Below are 18,219 nucleotides of genomic sequence, written 5' to 3'. Positions count from 1 at the left end.
GATCTTTTGGAAACAGAATGGTTCATAGGGAGCAAAACTCCAATGTTTATAATTACTAGCTAAGTGAGTTAGCCACTCATAATTGAAAGCCTTGTCGCTTTCTAATGCGAGTAATAAAGCAGCGAGGATAAGCAATTATTGGCTAAGCAATAAAATGGCAGCCACTAGGACGGTAATAACTCTGGAAACACAATTATTTACAAAGGGGAAGTGAAGGGAAATAAAGAAATTTGCAGAACAGTCTCTTTTATTTTCAATTACACAATTTGTTGGCCCTCAATTTATAGCTTTGTGTCCGAGGGGATCAATAGAACATCAACATAATAAAACCAATAGCATTCATCATTAACAGTTTAGGATCTCCCCATTGGTTTTCTTATATCTCACAATAGACATTACTTTTTTCCCCGCTGAGTACCTAGTATATGGCTACGTTGTATCTTCTACGGTGTGAAGCCTATCGTCAAACATTATGGCCATTCTAATGGTAGGAAGTTTAAGGAGGATTTTTTACCACCTCCAACTCATTCTTTAAAAGGAACTATGCCTCTGATTCTGGTTTGGTTGGATTTTTCTCTCTAGCCCCCACCATTCCTGAGCAATCAGTACAGTTACTTTTAGCACTTAATATACTAATTAGGCTCTCTATTGTGATATAAGAGATAAGATAATTCTTTCATAGTCCCACCATGGGGAAATTTCCATTTGTTACAGCAGCATGCTGATATGGATACAGGATAATAACAGTAATATATTACAGAAGGAGACCAAATAAGCTCAGAATAGCAGATAGGAGCAAAATACTAGTAATCATAGCAGCTAAAGAAAAAAGAAAGAAGACTTCAGGATCATTTAGTTCCCCCATCTGTCTGCTTCAGACCAGGACTACCCATCAGACAGTAGAAGCCTAATTAGCATATTGCACACACGATGGACAAATCAAATCCCAATATTGATGATGATGCAAAAGTGTTCAGCGCTTATCCAGTTGAATGAACAGAAACTTCTTTGTTAATTGTCAGGCACACAACGTGTTTCGAGGCACACAAGCTTGGTTGCTGTCCATTTTATACACTTGAGAAAGAGGCTTACAATCTCAAGACAGTGCAGTATTATGTTTAAAAGGAGTCTACCTCCTTTACCAAGTATATCCAACTGCTACCACCACAATACAGAGATAAGCAGCATACTTCTATAGATTTGGAGAAAAATGACTTTGAAGTCTTATGCAAATGAGGCCGATGGTGCACTGAGGGAGGGCCTTCAGCCCAGGGAGCATTGCTCTTGTTAATGAAGTAGGATGGTGAAGCCATAGCAGTAGGAAGATCAACTCTTACTGCACTGGTGGCACAGGCAGGAGATTGTAAGAGACTGACCGGCAAGACCAATGCTTCAGGGAACTGAAGGCCCGCCCATAGTGCACCAACTGCCTTAATTATATAAGACCTCAAGGTGATATACAAAAAAATTATATTAAATATATATATATATATATATATATATATATATATATGAAGAGCTCAACGGAAAAATGGCCTAAGTCCAAAAATCAATATTGTGAGAAAAACGAAATTTAAAGTTTTAGCCTAAAGCAAACGGGCATTATTGTGGAATATATCTATCCAATGTAATCAGCTAATGAACACCGTTAATCCTAATCATAAATTGTATTATTTATTAAAAAAATTGCAGCTTCATGTATAAATATTATTTATTTAATATTATTAATTAATTACTACTATTATTAAACGATGAAGAATAATAATTACCTGCCTCCCCTTTCGGCGCTAAATATGTGCAAAAGTCGATTTAGAGCCTTTTAAACAATAAGACAAAGTTTTTACACTAATATAAACAACAGACCGGAAGTCACGATTTCAATGAAAAAATGACCAACGAGAGTGAAGTAAGTAAGTTTGTATTAGACTTAGGCCATTATTCCATTGAATGTAAATTCTTCTGCATTGAAATATATGGACTTAGGTCATTAATCCTAGGTACCTTGTAAACCCAATGCATAGAACGAGGTACAAAGAAGCTTTCTAGGTAATAATTTGAAATATGACAAAATGTGGACTTAGGCCATTTTTCCGTTGAGCTCTTCATATATATATATATATATATATATATATATATATATATATATATATATATATATATATATAGTATATTTATTTAGTAACATACACAGTAAGGTGATCAACTAGTTCAACACCAGAAGAGCAAAAATAAATAAATAAATTACATCTAATTAATATTTTTAAGACTAAACCCCAGACTTTGGGAATCACCTCATTCTATTTAATTACACATGAATTACATTAATACCTATCTTCATTCCCAGGTTCATTGAGATGAAAGCTCATTCTATACACAAATCTGGCCTGTTATCTTTCTTACCCACCCAGTAAAAATGAAGCCGATCAGATAGAGTCATATCAGCGACAACCACCTTGTATGATCCGCTACACAGCATGACCTTTCCAGTGACATTCTGGTAATTGAAGGCCATCTATAGCGTAACCACACCAGACCTGACCACAAGGCATTGCTCCTCCATATCAGAAAGAAGTCCAGATGAGTTGCTATGCCGGGAGACACTATTCCGTTCTACAGTATTTACTTCCCATGTCAAAGGCAATGGTCTTTATTAATGAAGTACTTAATTACTTCAATGGGTAAAATATCAGCACAGAAAAACAGCAATTAAAATCAAAAAGGTTCTTTGGGTTTCGTCTTGTACGCAACAACTATAAAAATAGGTCTATATCTCTGAAACTTAAAAAAAAGTGGTAGAAAATAAGATTTTATCTCCACCGGGACGCCGGGCTGATGACAGATTGCCATTATCCACTTGAGCTCAGGAAATTCACTTTCATGTTCCAAATTTTGTGATTGCGGCTCTTGTAGCCAACTTTTCACTGATGCACAAAGTAAATATCAATACGGTTCACGACAACCACAAAAACTTACTTTGGGAATTCATTACGTGAACTTTAGAAAAGCAAGTTTATGGAGTTATAAGGCCTTATACGGTGTTTAGCAGTGGTTGTCCAGGATTAGTAATAAAATGATTAGCAAATGGCCGGGAATGTGATAAAAAAATAGTCATCTGTAACGTTGCACCAGTTGGCCCCATTGGTCTGCTTAACACTCTGTAACAATGGTGTAACATACATACATAAGACCTCTGCAGCAAATCACAAGCCTCGGGGCTGACAAAGGGCAGCTCTTTCCTAAGCTTTACCCCTTTAGAAAGGACCTTTTGCCACCTCCACCAACTAATTGTATACATTAGTAGCTGCTGCTCCACTGATTCTGATGCAGTTGGATATTTCTCTCTAGCCCCCCGTCGTTCTCAAGCAATCATTGCCAAAGGTTTCACCACAATTACACAATTACTCCCTGTCTGTTTGATCCAGTCCAGGCCCGCCCACCTGACAGTACAGAGTCTTATTAACACACTGGGTAGTGAAAATAACCAGACTGATTGCTCAGGAATGGTGGGGGATAGAGAAAAAAATTTCAACTGTGCCGGAACCAGTGGAAGAACAACTATTGGAGGAGGCAATACAAACCACATGCATTGTGTGGATCCCTGGGTGTTGGTTGATATTGTTACTAGAGATGAGCGAGTAGTATTCGTTCGAGTAGGTATTCGATCGAATACTACGGTATTCAAAATACTCATACTCGATCGAGTACCACTCGCTATTCGAATGGAAAAGTTTGATGCAGAACCAGCATTGATTGGCTGAACGCTATACAGTCAGCCAATCAACGCTGGTTCTTCTCCTACCTTTAGAAGTCTTCTCCATGCAGCTTCCCCGCGGCGTCTTCCAGCTCTGAATTCACTCTGCCAGGCATCGGGCCTAGGCAGAGCCGACTGCGCATGCCCGCTAGTAGTGTGGGCATGTGCAGTCGGCTCTGCCCAGGCCCGATGCCTGGCAGAGTGAATTCAGAGCTGGAAGATGCTGCGAGGACGCTGCACGGAGAAGACTTCTCGGAGGATCCAGCCCGACCCTCACTCGAGGACTTGGTAAGTGTAATTTGATCGAATGTTGCCTACCCCTGAAACGAGCATTTTCCCCCCATAGAGTATAATAGTAGTCTAATATTGAGGGGCTACTCGAAATGAATATCGAATCTCGAACATTTTACTGTTCGCTCATCTCTAATTGTTACTATTAAAACATTATTATTATACGGCGTAAAAACCTTCCCTATTTGGTAATTATAGTGACATTATTTGGATACTCCATGGTACAGTTCCTTACACAATGCATCCACTTGAGATACTTTAGTTGGTCTGCCAAGATCACATGAGGTTAACAGCATAAAAGAGTACAGTATACATAGTAACTTATAGATGTGTCCACATCCAACTCATCGGGAATGGTGAGGGCTAGAGAAACAATTCCAACTGTGCTGGAATCAGTGGAAATAATGCAAACAGCTGGACTTGGTAGAGGTGCCGAAAGGTCCCCTTTAAATCACAATGTTTGCTCAATGTTTGTGACTTTTTCATGACTTGTATGCCAGTGTTTGAGCAAATAAGCCATGATAAATTAACCTTTACGCCCGTATCTTCTCATCATGAGTATCTATGCTTCCTTTGATGCCTCCTGTAGTTGAGTTGACATTCTCCAAAAGAGCTAAGGCCATCTTAAAATGACCAGAAACGGGCAGACTTTCCGATACTGAAATCCACGCCGTTCAAACCTATATAATGTAGAAATTCACTGCAGTTGTATATACCTGGAATGCGCTAGCATTCTCAAATAATATACTGTAGGTATGATTTATTGTCAACTACACCAAATTTTTTATTTTTAATTTTTTTTTTTTTTTTAAAGTCCCATCCAAGGATCTTGTAAAGATTAAAAATTGCTTCCAGCGAAAGTAATTACCTGTCACACTTTCCAATTGTATGCTGTTATAAAAGTGTATAGCTAGTGGTATCAAAACATGTACGACTTACTTGCCATGACCTTTGCAAGTCAGAGGTCACATTTAATACCATCGCTATAAAAGTAATCAAGTTCATATCTGTACACCGTGAGGCTACAGGCTACGACATGCTGCCATTTATAAAAATAAGAACTAGCAGGGTCCCGTACACTCCAGACATGTAACACGAGAAGGCAGAAAACCATGACCCTTTATAGGCAGATAGCGAGCCAGAAAGCCATGTCATGGGAACGAATTGATATATGCCAGCACAGGGAAAGCTTGAATATAAAACTGTATACATTAAGAGCAACAATGATACATAGCGGCAGAAAACTCAACTCAACTGCGACAAAAAATATCATAAGAGAGGTCACCGAGGTATCGAAGGATCAAAAATATTACAAAATGCTTACAATCTCAAGACAGAGCCATCTCATAATACTGTATAACTTACCGTATTTTTCGGACTATAAGACGCACCCAGGTTTTAGAGGAGAAAAATAGGGAAAAAAAATTTTCAGGCAAAAAATGGTAAAATATTTAATATATGGGAGTTGTAGTTTTGGAACAGCTGCAAGACCACATTGACAGGTGACCCTGCAGCTGTACGGGGATGTATAGGGCGTTTTTTTTGTGGGGCCAGGTGTACTTTTTAGTTATACCATTTTGGGAAATGTTTATTGCTTAGATCACCTTTTATTTAATTCAGAGGCAAAACAGGGAGAAAAACCCGGCAGTTTAGCACTTTTGATTTTAACGTTCACTGTACATAAAAATATTAGTAGACCGGGCATTTTCAGACACAGGGATACCTAATGTGTATGTTTCACAGTAATGTTATACTTTTATATGTATTCTAGGGAAAGGAGGTGAACTTTTATTTATTTTATTTTTTATTATATTTTTTTTAAGTGTTTTTTTTTTTTTTTTTACTATTTTAACCCTATGGAGACACAGCTCAAAAGTGACTTGAGGACCAGGCCTCTTTTTTCAAAACTGACATGTGTCACTTTAAATGGCAATAACTTTGAGACGCTTTAACTTACACAAGTGATTCTGAGATTGTTTTTTCGTGACACATTGTACTTCATGTCAGTAGTAAATTTTCGTCGATATGTTTTGTCTTTAATTATGAAAAAATAGGAAATTTGGTGAAAATTTTGAAAAAAATGCATTTTTCAAACTTTGAAATTGCAAGCCTTTCAAATAGAAAGTCATACTACCCAAATTTTTTCATAAATATAATTAACCATGTCTCTGATTTATGTAGCAATCAAATTTTAATCACTCTTTCATTTTTTTCAGATATTATATGGCTTACAAGTCAAGCAGTAATTTTCCAAATTTTCAAGAAAATTTCCAAAACACATTTTTCAAGGGACCAGTTCAGTTCTGAAGGGAACTTGAAAGGCCTCTCTAATAAAACCCCCCAAAAGTCACCCCATTCTAAAAACTGCACTCCTGAAAGAATCCAAAACAGCAGTTAGAAAGTTTCTTAACCCTTTCAGCATTTCACAGCAATTACAACAAAATGGAGGTCAAATTTACATTTTTCAATTTCTGTCACTAATAAATTCATTTAGCCCTAGAATTTACACATTTACTAAGGGTTAAAGGAGAAACTGCACTGCACATATTGTTACACAATTTCTCCCGAACACGACAATACCCCATATGTGCTGGTACCCTAATGTACGGGCACACGGTCGCTCTCAGAGAGGATGGAGCGCTAATTTGATTTTGTAGGCCAGATTTTGCTACAATCCTTTTCAGGCACCATGTCCCGTTTGCAGAGCCCCCAAGGTGCCAAAACAGTGGAAACCCCCAAAATGTCACCCCATTTTGGAAACTAGACCCCTCAAGGAATTTATCAAGGGGTATAGTGAGCCCTTTGACCCTACAGGAGTGTAGCAGAATTGGCCCAACAAAAGGAAAAGTAACATTTTTTGCTCTAAAATGTTGCTTTAACCCCAAATTTTGCATTTCCACAAGGGGTTAAAAGAGAAAATGCACCCCACAAATTGTCAAGCATTTTCTCCCAACTACAGAAATGCCCCATATGTGGATGTAAAATGATCTATGGGCACGTTGTGAGGTCCAGAGCGGAAGGAGCGCTATTGGGATTTTGGAGGGCAAATTTAGCTGGAATGTGTTTCAGGCACCATGTTGCATTTGGAGAGCCCATGAAGTGCCAGAACAGTGGAAACCCCCCACAAATGACCCCATTTTGGAAACTAGACCCCTCAAGGAATTTATCAAGGGGTATAGTGAGCACTTGGACCCTACAGGTGTTTCACAGATTTTTTTACCATTGAGATGTGAAAATGAAAAATTACTTTTTTTATAATAAAATGTCACTGTAGCCCCAAATTTTTCATCTTCACAAGGGGTTAAAGGAAAAATTGCACCCCACATTTTGTTCCACAGTTTCTCCCGAACACGACAATACCCCATATGTGCTGGTACCCTAATGTACGGGCACACGGTCGCTCTCAGAGCGGATGGAGCGCTAATTTGATTTTGTAGGCCAGATTTTGCTACAATCCTTTTCAGGCACCATGTCCCGTTTGCAGAGCCCCCAAGGTGCCAAAACAGTGGAAACCCCCAAAATGTCACCCCATTTTGGAAACTAGACCCCTCAAGGAATTTATCAAGGGGTATAGTGAGCCCTTTGACCCTACAGGAGTGTAGCAGAATTGGCCCAACAAAAGGAAAAGTAACATTTTTTGCTCTAAAATGTTGCTTTAACCCCAAATTTTGCATTTCCACAAGGGGTTAAAAGAGAAAATGCACCCCACAAATTGTCAAGCATTTTCTCCCAACTACAGAAATGCCCCATATGTGGACGTAAAATGATCTATGGGCACGCTGTAAGGTCCAGAGCGGAAGGAGCGCTATTGGGATTTTGGAGGGCAAATTTAGCTGGAATGTGTTTCAGGCACCATGTTGCATTTGGAGAGCCCATGAAGTGCCAGAACAGTGGAAACCCCCCACAAATGACCCCATTTTGGAAACTAGACCCCTCAAGGAATTTATCAAGGGGTATAGTGAGCACTTGGACCCTACAGGTGTTTCACAGATTTTTTTACCATTGAGATGTGAAAATGAAAAATTACTTTTTTTATAATAAAATGTCACTGTAGCCCCAAATTTTTCATCTTCACAAGGGGTTAAAGGAAAAATTGCACCCCACATTTTGTTCCACAGTTTCTCCCGAACACGATAATACCCCATATGTGCTGGTACCCTAATGTACGGGCACACGGTCGCTCTCAGAGCGGATGGAGCGCTAATTTGATTTTGTAGGCCAGATTTTGCTACAATCCTTTTCAGGCACCATGTCCCGTTTGCAGAGCCCCCAAGGTGCCAAAACAGTGGAAACCCCCAAAATGTCACCCCATTTTGGAAACTAGACCCCTCAAGGAATGTATCAAGGGGTATAGTGAGCCCTTTGACCCTACAGGAGTGTAGCAGAATTGGCCCAACAAAAGGAAAAGTAACATTTTTTGCTCTAAAATGTTGCTTTAACCCCAAATTTTGCATTTCCACAAGGGGTTAAAAGAGAAAATGCACCCCACAAATTGTCAAGCATTTTCTCCCAACTACAGAAATGCCCCATATGTGGATGTAAAATGATCTATGGGCACGCTGTAAGGTCCAGAGCGGAAGGAGCGCTATTGGGATTTTGGAGGGCAAATTTAGCTGGAATGTGTTTCAGGCACCATGTTGCATTTGGAGAGCCCATGAAGTGCCAGAACAGTGGAAACCCCCCACAAATGACCCCATTTTGGAAACTAGACCCCTCAAGGAATTTATCAAGGGGAATAGTGAGCACTTGGACCCTACAGGTGTTTCACAGATTTTTTTACCATTGAGAAGTGAAAATGAAAAATTACTTTTTTTATAATAAAATGTCACTGTAGCCCCAAATTTTTCATCTTCACAAGGGGTTAAAGGAAAAATTGCACCCCACATTTTGTTCCACAGTTTCTCCCGAACACGACAATACCCCATATGTGCTGGTACCCTAATGTACGGGCACACGGTCGCTCTCAGAGCGGATGGAGCGCTAATTTGATTTTGTAGGCCAGATTTTGCTACAATCCTTTTCAGGCACCATGTCCCGTTTGCAGAGCCCCCAAGGTGCCAAAACAGTGGAAACCCCCAAAATGTCACCCCATTTTGGAAACTAGACCCCTCAAGGAATTTATCAAGGGGTATAGTGAGCCCTTTGACCCTACAGGAGTGTAGCAGAATTGGCCCAACAAAAGGAAAAGTAACATTTTTTGCTCTAAAATGTTGCTTTAACCCCAAATTTTGCATTTCCACAAGGGGTTAAAAGAGAAAATGCACCCCACAAATTGTCAAGCATTTTCTCCCAACTACAGAAATGCCCCATATGTGGATGTAAAATGATCTATGGGCACGTTGTGAGGTCCAGAGCGGAAGGAGCGCTATTGGGATTTTGGAGGGCAAATTTAGCTGGAATGTGTTTCAGGCACCATGTTGCATTTGGAGAGCCCATGAAGTGCCAGAACAGTGGAAACCCCCCACAAATGACCCCATTTTGGAAACTAGACCCCTCAAGGAATTTATCAAGGGGTATAGTGAGCACTTGGACCCTACAGGTGTTTCACAGATTTTTTTACCATTGAGATGTGAAAATGAAAAATTACTTTTTTTATAATAAAATGTCACTGTAGCCCCAAATTTTTCATCTTCACAAGGGGTTAAAGGAAAAATTGCACCCCACATTTTGTTCCACAGTTTCTCCCGAACACGACAATACCCCATATGTGCTGGTACCCTAATGTACGGGCACACGGTCGCTCTCAGAGCGGATGGAGCGCTAATTTGATTTTGTAGGCCAGATTTTGCTACAATCCTTTTCAGGCACCATGTCCCGTTTGCAGAGCCCCCAAGGTGCCAAAACAGTGGAAACCCCCAAAATGTCACCCCATTTTGGAAACTAGACCCCTCAAGGAATTTATCAAGGGGTATAGTGAGCCCTTTGACCCTACAGGAGTGTAGCAGAATTGGCCCAACAAAAGGAAAAGTAACATTTTTTGCTCTAAAATGTTGCTTTAACCCCAAATTTTGCATTTCCACAAGGGGTTAAAAGAGAAAATGCACCCCACAAATTGTCAAGCATTTTCTCCCAACTACAGAAATGCCCCATATGTGGACGTAAAATGATCTATGGGCACGCTGTAAGGTCCAGAGCGGAAGGAGCGCTATTGGGATTTTGGAGGGCAAATTTAGCTGGAATGTGTTTCAGGCACCATGTTGCATTTGGAGAGCCCATGAAGTGCCAGAACAGTGGAAACCCCCCACAAATGACCCCATTTTGGAAACTAGACCCCTCAAGGAATTTATCAAGGGGTATAGTGAGCACTTGGACCCTACAGGTGTTTCACAGATTTTTTTACCATTGAGATGTGAAAATGAAAAATTACTTTTTTTATAATAAAATGTCACTGTAGCCCCAAATTTTTCATCTTCACAAGGGGTTAAAGGAAAAATTGCACCCCACATTTTGTTCCACAGTTTCTCCCGAACACGATAATACCCCATATGTGCTGGTACCCTAATGTACGGGCACACGGTCGCTCTCAGAGCGGATGGAGCGCTAATTTGATTTTGTAGGCCAGATTTTGCTACAATCCTTTTCAGGCACCATGTCCCGTTTGCAGAGCCCCCAAGGTGCCAAAACAGTGGAAACCCCCAAAATGTCACCCCATTTTGGAAACTAGACCCCTCAAGGAATGTATCAAGGGGTATAGTGAGCCCTTTGACCCTACAGGAGTGTAGCAGAATTGGCCCAACAAAAGGAAAAGTAACATTTTTTGCTCTAAAATGTTGCTTTAACCCCAAATTTTGCATTTCCACAAGGGGTTAAAAGAGAAAATGCACCCCACAAATTGTCAAGCATTTTCTCCCAACTACAGAAATGCCCCATATGTGGATGTAAAATGATCTATGGGCACGCTGTAAGGTCCAGAGCGGAAGGAGCGCTATTGGGATTTTGGAGGGCAAATTTAGCTGGAATGTGTTTCAGGCACCATGTTGCATTTGGAGAGCCCATGAAGTGCCAGAACAGTGGAAACCCCCCACAAATGACCCCATTTTGGAAACTAGACCCCTCAAGGAATTTATCAAGGGGAATAGTGAGCACTTGGACCCTACAGGTGTTTCACAGATTTTTTTACCATTGAGAAGTGAAAATGAAAAATTACTTTTTTTATAATAAAATGTCACTGTAGCCCCAAATTTTTCATCTTCACAAGGGGTTAAAGGAAAAATTGCACCCCACATTTTGTTCCACAGTTTCTCCCGAACACGACAATACCCCATATGTGCTGGTACCCTAATGTACGGGCACACGGTCGCTCTCAGAGCGGATGGAGCGCTAATTTGATTTTGTAGGCCAGATTTTGCTACAATCCTTTTCAGGCACCATGTCCCGTTTGCAGAGCCCCCAAGGTGCCAAAACAGTGGAAACCCCCAAAATGTCACCCCATTTTGGAAACTAGACCCCTCAAGGAATTTATCAAGGGGTATAGTGAGCCCTTTGACCCTACAGGAGTGTAGCAGAATTGGCCCAACAAAAGGAAAAGTAACATTTTTTGCTCTAAAATGTTGCTTTAACCCCAAATTTTGCATTTCCACAAGGGGTTAAAAGAGAAAATGCACCCCACAAATTGTCAAGCATTTTCTCCCAACTACAGAAATGCCCCACATGTGGACGTAAAGTGATGTATGGTCACACAGTGGGAGAGAACAATAGTTGGAGGGTAAATTTGGCTGTAATTGATTTTAGCTACCATGTCACATTTGCAGAGGCCTTGAAGTGGCAAAACAGTGAAAACCCCCAAAAATGTGACCCCATTTTGGAAACTAGACCCCTCAGGAAAATTATTAAGCGGCATAGTTAACACTTGGACCCTATAGGAGTTGCAAAAAATAATTAACTATTGGGATGTGAAAATGGAAAATTTCCTTTTTTACAATAAAATGTTGCTTTAACCCCAAATTTTGCATTTCCACAAGGGGTTAAAAGAGAAAATGCACTCCACAAATTGTCAAGCATTTTCTCCCAACTACAGAAATGCCCCACATGTGGACGTAAAGTGATGTATGGTCACACAGTGGGAGAGAACAATAGTTGGAGGGTAAATTTGGCTGTAATTGATTTTAGCTACCATGTCACATTTGCAGAGGCCTTGAAGTGCCAAAAAAGTGAAAGCCCCCCAAAATGTGACCCCATTTTGGAAACTAGACCCCTTGAGTTCAGTGACTTCAGTGTTAAATTACACCCCTTAAAAAATTACCAAGATGCATAGCAAACATTTGGATGCAACTCGTATGACAATAATTTAGTTTCCAGAAATTATTGCATAACCGGATGAAAGTAAATCTTTGCAGAGTACGTGATGGTATAAGGAGGCGATATTCCATGGAAAATAAATTCTAAAATTAATATTCCATGGAAGTGTGGAATAATCTAAAGCACTCCTTTATGCACAGGCCAGGTTTATCAGGGCAGGTGTCACACTGATACGTGGTGTATTTACTTATTCCTCTTTTGTAACACACTCTGCATCTTTTTTGGCTTTTCCCTTTCTTTGCAGTTTGGGGGATTTCACCGGGAAAATGTTGCCCTGGTACTATACGGGAACCTTGAGTTTCAGAAGTACTGGGGCCTGGCACTTCTAGGTCCCCAAATATCAGGATCTTGATAATTGTCTCCTGAAACTCAAGGAAAGTTCCTGTGTGGCCTGCACATCGTGATAGCACGTAAGAGTTATACAATGCCATCTGAACCATGTGCACGGCCAGCTTTTTGTACCACTTACTTGTTTTTCTCATGGCACTGTAGGGCTTTAGGACTTGATCAGATAGATCAACCCCTCCCATGTACCTATTGTATGCCAGGATGCAGTCTGGCTTGGAGACAGTGGTACTGGTGCCACGCACAGGGACAGAGGTGCTGCCGCTGCCATGAATTGTGGTCAGTACAAGGACATCCCTCTTGTCCTTATACTTGACCAGCAGCATATTTTCATTGCAGACGGCACTACTCTCACCCTTTCTGAGGGGCTGCGCAATATGTGCCCTAGGGAGGCCTCTTTGATTTCTGCGCACAGTCCCACAAGCTGCAGTTCCTCTGGAACTCAGGGACCTAAAGAGTGGGATGCTGGTGTAAAAGTTATCCACATAAAGGTGATAACCCTTGTCCAGCAGTGGGTGCAGCAAATCCCACACTATTTTCCCACTAACTCCTAGGATTGGGGGGCAGTCTGGGGGCTCAATCCTTGTGTCCCTTCCTTCATACACCCTAAATTTATAAGTGTATCCTGAACTGCTCTCACATAGCTTATACATTTTAATGCCATACCGTGCCCGCTTACTGGGCAAGTATTGGCGGAATTTTAGCCTCCCTTTGAAACTGATCAGAGACTCATCAATTGCAATGTTCTGATCAGGGATGTAGGACTCTGCAAATTTGGTGCTAAAGTGGTTAATGACTGGCCTAACTTTGTATAAGCGGTCAAAATTTGGAGCATCTTGGGGCGGGCACTGGGAATTATCATTGTAATGAAGGAATTTTAGGATGCTTTCAAACCGCTTCCTGGACATAGCCATTCGATGGATTGGAGTGTTGTACAATACATCTGTACTCCAATACTGACGAATTTTAGGTTTTTTCACTATGCCCATATGCAGAATAAGACCCCAGAAAATCTTCATTTCTGCTGCATTTACTGGGGTCCAGTTCTGGGGCCTGGCATAGGAAGAGGTGGCGTTTCGTTCTATGAATTGTTGGGCGTATAAATTAGTGTGAGCCACCATCAATTCTACAAACTCATCAGAGAAAAAGATTTTGAAAAAGTCAATTTCTCTGAAGCCCTCAGTCTCAATTTGTATTCCTGACCGGGCTACAAAGTCAGGAAGCTGAGGTTCTAAATTTTCTGGGGCTGGCGTCCACATGGGCTCTACAGGTGTGGCAACTAAATCAGCAATTGTTCTGGGGCGCCTCCTTTGGGGTTGCTCATCACTGGATGAGGAGGAGGAGGAGGAGGAAGAAGAGGAAAAATAAAGGAATGGGGCATTTTTCTCTTCTCCCTCACTAGCGGTATCAGTGTCAGAGGCCAGTATGGCGTACGCCTCTTCTACTGAAAACCTTCTTTGGGATGATTGGGACTGTTGGGACTTTTTTGTGTGTGTGTGGTGTTTTACTTGAGTAACTTTATTTCTTGAAACTTTATTGAAAATCAAAGTGTGGTGTGTGTGTTGTGCTTTAACACGTGTATTTTATGTAAAAAAAAAAAGAAAAGAAAGAAACCCTTCTCTTCTAGCTAAAATTTAGAATACAGATATTCTAACTACTATTAGAGGAAAAAAAAACCTGTGCCAAAAAGTACAGATGGGATCAGTAACGTTTACTTGTTACTGATCAGTGCACAGAGTTTAGCAAAAAGAAAAAAAAAAAAAAGAGATCCTTTCTTCTAACTAAAATTGAACAGAAAAAAATATAGACAGAGATGTATCTATATTTTTTCCACTAACTAGAAAAAAACTGCGCCAAAAAGTATAGATCTGATTAGTAACGTTAATTTGTTACTGATCAGTGCACAGCGTAAAAAAAAAAGTTCCTTTCTTCTAACTAAAATTGAACAGAAAAAAATATAGACAGAGATGTATCTATATTTTTTCCACTAACTAGAAAAAAACTGCGCCAAAAAGTATAGATCTGATTAGTAACGTTAATTTGTTACTGATCAGTGCACAGCGTAAAAAAAAAGTTCCTTTCTTCTAACTAAAATTGAACAGAAAAAAATATAGACAGAGATGTATCTATATTTTTTCCACTAACTAGAAAAAAACTGCGCCAAAAAGTATAGATCTGATTAGTAACGTTAATTTGTTACTGATCAGTGCACAGCGTAAAAAAAAAGTTCCTTTCTTCTAACTAAAATTGAACAGAAAAAAATATAGACAGAGATGTATCTATATTTTTTCCACTAACTAGAAAAAAACTGCGCCAAAAAGTATAGATCTGATTAGTAACGTTAATTTGTTACTGATCAGTGCGCACTGTAAAAAAAAAAGTTCCTTTCTTCTAACTAAAATTGAACAGAAAAAAATATAGACAGAGATGTATCTATATTTTTTCCACTAACTAGAAAAAAACTGCGCCAAAAAGTATAGATCTGATTAGTAACGTTAATTTGTTACTGATCAGTGCGCACTGTAAAAAAAAAAGTTCCTTTCTTCTAACTAAAATTGAACAGAAAAAAATATAGACAGAGATGTATCTATATTTTTTCCACTAACTAGAAAAAAACTTCGCCAAAAAGTATAGATCTGATTAGTAACGTTAATTTGTTACTGATCAGTGCACAGTGTAAAAAAAAAAAAGTTCCTTTCTTCTAACTAAAATTGAACAGAAAAAAATATAGACAGAGATGTATCTATATTTTTTCCACTAACTAGAAAAAAACTGCGACAAAAAGTATAGATCTGATTAGTAACGTTAATTTGTTACTGATCAGTGCGCAGTGTAAAAAAAAGTTCCTTTCTTCTAACTAAAATTGAACAAAAAAATATAGACAGAGATGTATCTATATTTTTTCCACTAACTAGAAAAAAACTGCGACAAAAAGTATAGATCTGATTAGTAACGTTAATTTGTTACTGATCAGTGCGCAGTGTAAAAAAAAGTTCCTTTCTTCTAACTAAAATTGAACAAAAAAATATAGACAGAGATGTATCTATATTTTTTCCACTAACTAGAAAAAAACTGCGACAAAAAGTATAGATCTGATTAGTAAAAGGGCTTTCCCCCCTAAAAAAAAATCTGCTGGTAAGGTGAAATTCACCAGTAGCTAGCAAGGAGGGGGGATGATCTGCACAGATGTAAAGGTGCAGTGCCAGACGTTCAATTTGGTCAGGAAAGGGTGGTGAGGGCAGGGAGGGGGGAGGGGAGGGAGGGAGGGAGGTGATGGGATGAGACGGGGCAGAGATCTGGGAGATTTGGGATGGATAAACACGTCTGGCACACGTGAAGGACGGCTGGAGGTCTGATGCAAGAATCTGCTGGTGACAGATGCAAGAATCGCAGTGGTAACGCAGGTAACAGACAATCGCACAGAGAGACGGCTCACAGGAGGTCTGCTCTGCTCAAATTCCCGGGGGAACTGACGTGAGCAAAGCAGTGACCTGGCATTTACCCTGCCCTACAAGCCTGCGATTGGTTGATTTGCTGTGACAGATGCAAGTCAACCAATCGCGACATCTGGGGGGTGGCACAACTGTACACCCCCCCCAAACACTCGACAGCAATTGGTGCTATGCACAGCACCAATCTCTATCACTTTTACATTAACCTGTCGGCACAGATCCAATGATCTGCGCCGATCTTTGCCAGCAAGCTGAAATTGAACGATCTGAATTGATCGGTCAATTGCAGCGATCTACATGGCAGGGAGGGGGTTAAACCTCCCGATTCATATAAAGAATGTTGTCTGCTGTCATGGACAGCAGTAACCTTCTTAAAGTTTCCTTGTCTTTAGACACGGAGACTGTTTATGTCCATGAGGTAATAGTACCTCATTGGTCCTTAAGCACCAGACATCCATGAGGTACTATTACCTCATGGGTCGCCAAGGGGTTTTAATATCCCCCGCCTAGGGGGCTTGAACCTGCAATCATTTGATTGCAAGTCCCATAGACGGCAATACAAGTGTATTGCCGTCTATGGGAGATTCTATACATTACTATCGCGGAGGGTCATAGACCAGCCGCGATAGTAATATATATCTATGACAGGCCTCGGAGCCTTCATTAGGCTCCCGGCTGTCATCGGAACAGGTCAGCTCCTGCGGCCTCGCCGTGCAGGAGCCGGCCTGTATCACTAAAGGTATGGGGCCGGTGGGGACCGGCCCCGGGGCTAACTGACTGCAGGGACCTGTGGAGGAGGAGTGGATTTGCAGCATGGCCGCGCTACTGCCACCGCTGGTTTTCTTCAGCGGCAGGAGCGTGGCAATCTGCAGGCCCCGGCAGCTAAGACAGTCCCCGGCATCTGCTGTAATAGACCGGCGGATGCCGGGGAGTGTCTTAGCTGCCGGGGCCTGCAGTATAGTCACGCTCCTGCCGCTGAAGAAAACCAGCGGTGGCAGTAGCGCGGCCATGCTGCAAACCCACATTCAGACTATAAGACGCACCCTCATTTTCCTCCGAAATTTGGGGGGAAAAAAGTGCTTCTTATAGTCTGAAAAATACGGTATATATCTATGTAATATGTCTCCGTGGACTCAGATTCATCTCTTTTGGTGGAAGTAATCTTGGTTTTAAGTAAAAAAAAATTAAAAAAATTTAAAAAAATAAATAAAAAACTGCACAGTGTGAAGCAGACCATAATGTCACACTAACACTTGCTCATAATTCCATTTCCCCACGGGGACACCCACATTCCCAGCATGAGATAATAAATAGATTTCTATAGATGTTGGGCTTTTAGTGTTCAATGACTTAGAGGGAATATATGGAAATAATCGGTAATAGTTGTGGATGACTGTTGTATAATATAGATATTGGATAATTAATTAATTAATATATAGATTGGATCAACACCGCGGTTTATACTTATTGTTGACTCATACATTTCATTCTCTATTTTCTGAGAATTGGTTTATTCCATGTAGCAGATGTGGCCAAAGTCATCCAGTTATCTCCATTTGCAAATGAAATGAATTTGTTATTGATGACCTCTCCTTAGGGTACATGTGCTGGAACCCTACTTGTAGCATCCAGATGCCAGTGGAGTATCTTGTAAAAGGAAAAAAAAAACCTTTAAGCCTTTCTGAGGGTACTCAGCATCTGATATACAGAGAATGGAGCAGGAAGCAGACAGCTCTGTTCTCTTTCTAGTGGCTGAACAGAATCAATACAGTAACCTGGTCTGACTCCCACAAACAGAGCAGAGCTATCTGCTTCCTGCTCCATCCTTTGTGTATCAGCTGCTGTGTTGAGTTCATTGATAGACGTGTCGAGGGTTGGCTTTGTAACAATTTGATATTTATGATCTATTCTTTAAAATAGGTCATCAATATTTTTTGACACTTTAAGGTGGGGGATGCATAGAGTAGCACGAAATAGAATTCAAAGTCTTTTCATGTTCTGATCGAAACAATGACATCCTGCAGCATAAAGTCTTGGGACACAGGTTTTCAAGATTTTCATTAAAAAAAAAAAAAAAAAAAA

The 18,219-nt window shown here is 40.4% G+C and overlaps 1 protein-coding gene across 1 annotated transcript in view; it reads right to left on the bottom strand.

Moving 5' to 3' along the window:
* MACROD2 (mono-ADP ribosylhydrolase 2) overlaps positions 1 to 18,219 on the bottom strand; it is a 1,460,592-nt gene that overhangs the window by 188,542 nt on the left and 1,253,831 nt on the right. The gene's annotated exons all lie outside the window — the stretch shown is intronic.

This window comes from Leptodactylus fuscus, chromosome 3 (assembly GCF_031893055.1).
Source record: "Leptodactylus fuscus isolate aLepFus1 chromosome 3, aLepFus1.hap2, whole genome shotgun sequence".
NCBI lineage: Eukaryota > Metazoa > Chordata > Amphibia > Anura > Leptodactylidae > Leptodactylus > Leptodactylus fuscus.
The sequence above is the reverse complement of the archived record's forward strand: the minus strand, read 5'-3'. Positions and strand labels throughout refer to the sequence as shown.